The sequence below is a fragment of the Galeopterus variegatus genome, unplaced genomic scaffold (assembly GCF_000696425.1).
Source record: "Galeopterus variegatus unplaced genomic scaffold, G_variegatus-3.0.2 Scaffold97, whole genome shotgun sequence".
NCBI classification, from domain to species: Eukaryota; Metazoa; Chordata; class Mammalia; order Dermoptera; family Cynocephalidae; genus Galeopterus; species Galeopterus variegatus.
The window spans coordinates 728,298-737,775 of record NW_007726208.1 but is presented as its reverse complement, the minus strand read 5'-3'; positions in this window follow the sequence as shown (position 1 = coordinate 737,775).

Here is a 9,478-nt window from a genome sequence, read left to right as displayed (position 1 = left end):
GCCAGTGAGCGGGAACCGGTCTGTATGTGGGATCCGAACCCCCGGGCGGGAGCGCCGCCGCGCTTCCCAAGCGGCGCACTATCCAGTGCGCCACCGGGCCGGCCCCCCAGTTACCTAGTTTTTAAGGGGTGGAGCTAGAGGGGTATGGGAAAAGCAGAGTATGCACTTCCAAGACATGGCAAGGAACTCTTTCCTCTGGATGTTTAATGCTGATTTAAAAAACAACAACAACAACAACAACAAAAACAAAAACAACCGGTAAAATAGGACTAGATCTTCAATAAGCTATTTCTTTATTGTCATAACATTTCTTCAAAAAAAATCTTTCTTAGTAGTGATAATTAAAAAAATTCAAAAGACTTGAACATACAATCATTGAATTAATGAAATCTAGACAATCTTTGGTTCACATAATCTTTTAGCCATGGAAGAGCTGCCTTTTTGTAGTTTGTCTTTATTACAGGAGTAAGTGTGAAAATGCTGACTTCAGAATCTTCTCTGGTTACTTATCCTGGTAAGTGCCTGCAAATCCTTGCTCCTCTCTTTTTGCGTATTTACAACACAGAACTTCTGTTTCAATAAATACTTTTGGATGCAAGTGGCAATAACTCAACTTGAATGGTGTTCAGCAGAAAAAGAGAATATAGCAGCTCACAAAATCAAACTGTCTTTTGCAGCTGGAGTCAAGCTGACTTTGGAGGTGTCTCAGACTAGAACTCAAATGCTTTCAGAACTTCCTTGCTTTGTCTTTCTTGTTTTTAATCTCTGTTTCTTGGCTGTATTCTTTTATGTACTTGACTGCACAGTTTCAGGCTTATGTTTATTGTCTTTTAACCAGGTAAATAATCCCTAAACATTATCTCTAGAAGCAAAAAGAGGTTTCCCTTTTCAAGCAACAATCTGAAAAATTCAGGCAAAGGATTCTGATTGGTCTGGCTTGGGTCCCACGCCCATCCACAGGTTAGATAGATGTTGCATGGAAATTTTTGTGTTCTGTACAAGTTTTAGCTAGTGTCTCAGAGTTTTTTAATCTTCCCATTTGATCTGTCACCCAACTGACACGAGTGATCATTCTAAATATAAATCTTAAAAATTCCAGTTCCTTGATTCCTTATCAAGGAAGACTGAAACTGAGCAGTGAAAAACTGAAAAGAATACAGCCAAGAAACAGAAATAAAGATAAGAAAGAAAAAGCAAGAAAATTCTTGACTCCCAATCCATATAAGGTCAAATTTAAGGCCTCAATAAAGATAGATAAAGTCTGTCAGGATCAGTCTAGATTTCCAGCTTCCATTTCTACTCACACACTCTTTTAAGTCACATCACTTTCCTATGCCCAAGAAAACGATGCACTTTCATACCACTGTGCCTTTACACGTGACCTTCCTTCAGGCGGAATGTAGCTCCCTGCTTCTTGGTCTGGAAAACTCTTAGTTGTATGCTTGTATGTGACTTTCCCTGAGTAATTTTTCTAGATTTCTCCATATCTAGTTCTCTCCAGCACATTTTGTGCATGTCATTGTGTTATAATTATTTACTTATATATCTTTCTCACTTTTCAGATTGTGAACTCTTCCGTGTTAAGATCTGAGATTTTTTCAACTTTGTGTTCTCCACAGCATCTAGGATGGAACCTAGAACTTAATAAGATCTTAATATGTGTTTGTTAATAATAAATTAATGAATGATCGAATAAAGCTTTGCTGCTTGAAATGAGTTTTTGGATTAATTAAAAAACAGGTAAGCTCATAATTAAAAGGAAGAGACAGGCAGAATGAATAAAAAATGATTCAACTATGTGCTGTCTACAAGAGACTAACTTTTGATTTAAAATCACAAATAGGTTGGAAGTGAAAGAATGGAAAATGATTCACATTCAAATAGTAACCAAAAGACAGCTGGAGTGTCTATACTAGTATCCGACAAAATAGAATTTAAGTCAAAAGTTGTTACAAGAGATGAAAAAGGTCATCACATATTTAAGGACTAATTGATCAAGAAGATATAACAGTTGTCAACATATATGCACCAAGAACAGAGACTTAAAAATATGAAGCAATACTGACAGAATTGAAGGTAAACATAGATTATATATTAATGTCTAGAGACCTCAATACATCACTTTTAATAATGGATAGAGTGTTGTAGTGATGATCCCAATTGTAGAGCTAGGGCTAGGGTTTGAAGCTCACAGACCCCTTGAGCCCATTCACAAACCCTTCACATGCAGGTCTATGAGCTAGGTAACTGGCAAAAAGGTCCTTGCAGCCTTGGTTGAAGTAGGAATAGTCTTTATTCAGCACACACATGTCTGAGAGCTAAGCAGTCCACAGAGAAACTCAGAAACTCAACTGCTACTGGCAAAGTCCAAAGAAAAACTGAAACTGAACAGCTGCGAGCAGAGTAAACATGCTCTATTGTTAGACGTGAGCTCTCTGCCATCAGCCTGCTTCATAAACTGCAGAACACACAATAGCTACAAAACTAAAAAGATACATTGGCACACATGTGCGCTAAATCCACCCACACACAATTAGTTTACAAGAAATGTTGAGGGAGCCTGACTAAATTATTCTATTTTCCCTACAAGTGACTAGACAGAAATAAAGAAATAGGGGACTTGAATCACAGCCATTAGACCTAACAGGCACATACAGAATACCTTTTTCAACAATAGAATACACATTTTTCTTACCATGAAACACTCTCTGGGTTAGACCCATATGTTAACCCCAAACCAAACCTTGATAATTTAGAAAGACTGAAATCACACAAAATATCTTTTCTGACTACAGTCAGAATAAATAACATAATCAGAAATCAATAACAGTAGGAAAACAGGAAACTTCACAAGTATGTGGACATTAAACAAGACACTTTTTTTGGGTTATAATCATCTTTAGGTTTTATCCAAATAATTTTGGGAGCAGTAATATGGTATCATACAAAGGAAGCAATCAGGAAAGTGTGGCCCCAGGCTAACTTGATGGGAATTTGAACATAAACGTTGGAGTGGAGATGAGGGAATAAGCTGTATAGCTTTTATAAGAGAGTCAACAGGTCTTGGAGCATAATAAGCATGGCTAGACAAGGATAAGGAGGCCTCTGGGCCCCAGCTTGGGGACAGATGGATGGTGACAGTTTTTTCTTTATTCTTTCTCTCTTATATTTCAGAGTTGAGTAAGTGAGATGTAGGAAGTTTTCATGCTTATGTAAAGAAAAGAAAATATTGTGGTATTTTATAAATGATTAATAATAGTTTGTTTTATAATTTTTTTATTGAGTTATAACTGACATACCTGTACATATTTAATGCACACATGTTGATGAGTTTGAAGATAAATATATAACTGTAAAACTGTCACTATAAACAATGCTGTAAAGATAACCATGACCTCAAAAACTTCCCTCTCTCCCTCTTTTATTTTGTGATAAGATTATTTAACATAAGGTCTACACTCAACAAATTTATACGTATACAATACAGTATTATTAACTATATGCACTATACTGTACATCTCTAGGACTTACTCATCTTGCATAACTGAAACAATATACCCTTTAACTAAGATCTCCTCAATTCCCCAACCCCATGCCTGCTAATCAACATTCTACTCTGCTTCAAAGAGTTTTACCATTTTAGATACCTCATATAAGTGGAATCATGTGATATTTGTCTTTCTGTGACTAACTTATTTCACAAACATAATGTCCTCTAAGTTCATCCATGTTGAAACAGATGGAAGGATGTCTCTTTTTTTTTTCTAAATAATATTCCATTACATGTATATATAATTTTCTTTCTTCACTCATCCATTGATGGCCATTTAGGTTGTTTCCATGTCTTTCCTATTGTGAAGAATGCGTCAATGATTATGGCAGTGCAGATATCTCTTCAAGACCCTGATTTCAATTCTTTTGGGTTATACCCAGAAGTGTAAATGCTGGATCATACGGTCATTCTATTCTTAATTTTTTGAGGAACCTCCATACTGTTTTCCATAATGACTACCAATTTACATTCCCATAGAATACAGTGATTCTCTTTTTTTCCACCTTCACACCAACACATCTTTTTAAAAACAATATAATAGCCATCCTAACCAGTGTAAGCTAATATCTAATTGTGGTTATGGTTTGCATTTCCCTAATGATTAGTGATACTATGTATTTTTTAATATACCTGTTGACCATTTGTATGTCTTCTTTAGAGAAATGTCTACTCAAGTCTTTTGCCAATTTTTAATTGAATTTTTTTTCTTTTTTTGCTGTTAAGTTGTAGATGCCTTTATATATTTTGGATGCTAACCCTTTATCAGATATATGATTTACAAATATTTTCTCCCATTTCACATGTTCTGTTTTCATTGCTGGTTGTTTTCTTTCCTGTACAGAAGCTTTTTAACTTAATATAGTCTGTTTGTCTATTTTTGCTTTTGTTGCATATGCTTTTGATATCATATCTAAAAATCATTGCCACAGCCAGGTCAAAGAGGTTTTCCCCTATATTTTCTTGTAATAGTTTTACAGTTAACCCATTTTGAGTTGATTTGTGTGTATGATGTAAGATATTAGTCCTATTTTATTCTTTTGCATGTGGATATGCAATTTTCTCAAAACCATTTATTAAATAGACTACCTCGCTGCATTGTGTATTCTTACCCCTCTTGTTGATGATCACTTTATTGTAAATGTGTGAGTTTATTTCTGGACTCTTTATTTTACATTTGTTGATATGTTTGTTTTTATGCCAGTACCATACTGTTTTGATTACTGTAGCTCTGTAATGTATTCAGATATTAGGAAGTATGATGCCTCCTGCTTTATTCTTCTTGCTCAAAATTGCAATGGATATTCAAAGTTTCTTGCAGTTCCATATGAATTTTAGAATGGTTTTTCCATTTCTGTAAAAAAAGCCATTAGGGCCGACCCGGTGGCACACTGCTACAGTGCGCCGCTTGGGAGCGTGGCGGCGCTCCCGCCGAGGGTTCGGATCCCACATACAGACCGGTTCCCGCTCACTGGCGGAGCAAGGTGCGGGTGCGACGCTGAGGGTTGCGATCCCGTGGCTGGTCCTGGTCCGGTAGGGGCACGACACTGAGGGTTGCGATCCATTGCCAGACACGAAAAAAGACAAAAAGGAAAACAAAACAAAACAAAACAACAGCAAAAAAGCCATTAGGATTTTGGTAGCTATTGCATTGAATGTGTAGATTACTTTGGGTAATATAGATATTTTGACAATATTAATTCTTTTAATCCATGAACATTTATTTAGTCCTTTTAATTTATTTATGTCTTTTTCAATTTTTTTTAAACAATGTTTTAAAATCTCAGTGTACAAGTCTTTCACCTCTTCAGTTGAGTTTATTCCTAGGTATTTTTTTTTCTTTTTGATAGTATTATATATATTTATTATTTATTATTATTTATATATATATATATTTATTATATGTAATTATTATATAATTATTTTCTATAATTTATATTTTATATAATTGTTTTCTTGATTTCCTTTTCAGATACTTGTGATTATATAAAAATGCAACTGGATTTTGTATACTGATTTTGTATCCTGCAAGTATACTGAATCAGTTTATTAGTGTTAACAGTTTTTTTTTTCTTTTCAGTGTGGAGTCTTTAGGGTTTTCTACATATAAGATAATGTCATCTGCAAATAAGATAATTTTACTTCTTTTTTCTTCTTTGGATGGCTTTTATATCTTTTTCTTGCCTACTTGCTCCATATAGGATTTCCAGTACTACACTAAATAGAATTGGCATGCATGAAAATTCTTCCCTTGATCCTGATCTCACAGGAAAAGCTTTTAGTATTTCACCATTGAGTATGATGTTTGCTGTGGGCTTTTCCTTTACAGCCTATATTGTGATTTTTGATAAGTGCCTTCGGTACCTAATTTGTTGAGACTTTTATCATAAAAGAACGTTGAATTTTGTAAAATGCTGTTTTTTAAATAAAATCTGTTGAGATGAGTGTATGATTTCTATTCCTCATTCTATTAATGTTGTGTGTCACATTAATTGATGTGGATATGTTGAACCATCCTTGCATCCCAGGAATAAGTCCTACTTGATCATGGTGTATGATTCTTTTAATGTACTGTTGAATTCGATTTGCCAATATTTTGTCAAAAATTTTTGCATCTGTGTTCATCAGGATATTGACCTGTAGTTAATTTTTCTTGTGGTGTCATTGTCTGGCCTTAATATCAAAGTGATCCTAGATTCATAAATTAAGTTTGGCAATGTTCCCTCTTTTCAGTTTTTTGCAAGAGTTTAAAAAGGATTGCTATTAATTCTTTAATGTTTGGTAGAATTCACCTGTGAAGTCATCTCATCCTGGATCTTCTTTGTTGGAAATTTTTTTTTTTTTTCCTTTTTTTGTCTTTTTTACTGACCGGTAACGGGATCACAACCCTCGGTGTTGTGCCCGCACCACTCTCAGCCAGTGAGCGGGAACCGGTCTCCACATGGGATCCGAACCCTCGGCGGGAGCACCGCTGCGCTCCCAAGCGGCGCACTCTCCAGTGTGCCACCAGGCCGGCCCTTTGTTGGAAAATTTTTGATAACTAATTCTATCTACTTGATTGTTATTGGGATTGTCAAGCTTTCAATTTAGTTTTGATTCAGTCTTTGGTGGCTTGTATATTTCCAGGAAGTTATTCATTTCATCTAAGTTGTCCAATTTGTTAATGTATAATTGTTCATAATAATCTCATATATTTCTTAAATTTCCTTGGTATCAGTTGTGATATCTCCTCTTTAAATTCTGATTTTATTTATTCGAGTCTTTCTTTTCTTTTCTTTGTGATTAGTCTACCTAGGTGTTTGTCAATTTGTCAATTAAAATTTTTTTTCATGAAAATCCCTCAGTTTTACTGATTCTTCTATTTTTTTCTATTTCCTATTTTATTTCTGCTCTATTGATTATTTCTTTTCTCTTGCTAACTTTGGGATTAATTTGTTCTCCTATTTTTAATTCCTTGAGGTGTTACAGAATTAGGTTGTTTATTTGAGATTTTCCTTTTTTTAGTGTAGATGTTTATCTCTTTAATCTTCCATTTAGAATTGCTTTTGCTGCATTCCATAAGCTTTGGTATTTGCATTTTTGTTTGAGGTTTGTATCAACATACTGTATGATTTTCCTTTTGATTTTTCTTTGATCCAACGGTTTTTCAAAAGTGTGCTGTTTAATTTCTACATATTTGTAAAATTTCCCCTTTTCCTTATGTTGTTAACATCTTGTTTCATTCCACTGTACTCAGAAAAGATACTTGGGATGATTTCATTTATCTTAAATTTTTATGATTTATTTTGTGATCTAGAAGTAATTTATCCTGGGAGATATTCCATGTGTACTTGAAAAGAATGTGTATTCTGCTATTGTTGGGTGAAATATTTTGTGTTGGTTCATTTCATTTGGTCTATAATGTTGTTCAAGTCTGTTGTTTTCTTATTCGTTTTCTGGGTGACTTATCTATTATTGAAACTGGGATATTAAAATGTCCTACTATTATTGTATTGCTATCTCTTTCTTCCTTCAGTTCTGTCAATTTTTGTTTTATATATTTAAATGTTTTATAGTTGGGTGCATACATATCCATAATTGTCATCTTCCTATTGAATTGACCCTTTTGTCATAATGTCATGGTGTTTTTTGTTTCTTGTGACAGATTTTGACTTAAAATTCATCTTGTCTGATATAAGTATATCCCCTCTGCTCCTTTTTGGTTACCATTTGCAGAGTTGCATAGTTTATATTCCTTCATTTTCAGCCTATCTGTGTGTGTCCTTAAATCTAAGGTGAGTATCTTATAGACAACATACAGTTGGGTTTTTTTATTTTTTTTGACCATTTAGCCACTCTATATCTTTTGATTAGTAAGTCTAATCCATTTCTATTTAAAGTAATTACTGATAGGTAAGGACTTAATATTGCCAATTTTTAAAATTGTATTTGGTTTGGTAGTTCTCTTGTTCCTCTCTTCTTCTCTTGCTGTCTTTCTTAGTGATTTGGTGATTTTCTTTCTTTAGTTTTTGGCTTTATTTTACATTGATACATAGTTGATTGTACATTCTGTAGGGTACAGAATTGAATTTCAATACCTGTGTGTGCAATATGTGATGCTCAAATCATGATAATTAGCGTATTCAACATTATACAATGTAATCATTTTTTGAGGCTCTTTTACATCTCCACTTTTACCTCCCTCCACCTCCCCCTTTCCCACCTCTAGTATTGTCAATTTTATTCTCTCCTTTCGAAAGTTCAATGTATTATTGTGATTGTTGTATCTTTTTTAAAAAAATTATTTCTTTTTCAGCTCCCACTAATGAGTGAGGACATGCAGTATTTCTATTTCTTTGCCTGGCTTATTTCACTTAAAATGATTTTCTCTAAGTTTGTCCATGTTGCTGTGAATGGCAGTATTTTGTTCTTTTTTATGGCACAGTGGTATTCCATTGTGCAAATATACCACATTTTCCTTATCCATTCATCTGATGATAGACATTTAGGTTAGTTCGACTCTTGGCTATTATAAATAAAGCTATGATGAATGTGGGGGTGCAGGTATCCCTTCAATATGATGATTTCCATTCCTTTGGGCATATACACAGCAGTAAAATTGCTGGATGGTATGGCAATTCTATCTGTAGTTGTTTGAGGAAACTCCATACCATTTTCCATTATGGCTATACCAACTTACAGTCCCACCAACAGTGTAGGAGGATTCTCTTTTCACTGCATCCTCGCCAGCATTTGTTACTCTCTTTTTGATAATATCCAGTCTCGCTGGGTGTTGGGCCTTTAAAAAACTAACACCACCTTAAAGTGACATTACAAGTGGATTAACGTGGCAGCCTAAGATGGCACCGGGAGAAAGCAGGGTGGGAGTGTCTGCGGGAACCTTGCCTTAGCCCTTATTGGCCGCACTTGTGAACACTGCATAATTGCAATAGCTAGGTATTGAGACAGGATGCATGCCCTTAACCTGATTGGAAGATGTAAAAAACCTGCCTTTGCCATTTACCTTTAAAAGCCAATGCTTGTGTGTTAATAAACGGAACTGCTTGACAGAACCCCCACCACGTCTGAGTGTCCTTTAACTGGGCTGGTTTGGGGCCAGTGATGTGCTCACCTCTCTTCTCGGCTCTCTTCCCCTGTCTCCTTCAAAAGGGGACTGGAGGGAAAGAGGAATCCCGGGCCGTTCGCTTGCCCACTGAAAGATACAAGGCTAGGGCTGTATGGGTCGGCTGCTGGCAGCAGACCCGACAGCTGGGGTTTTGACTTGCATTTCCCTGATGCTGAGTGATTTTGAGCATTTTTTTCATGTGTTTGTTGGCCATTTGCATATCTTCCTTTGAGAAATGCCATTCAGCTCCTTTGCCCATTTTTTCATGGGATTATTTGGTTTTGGGGTTTTTTTTTTTTTTTTTTTTTTTTTTTTTTTTTTTT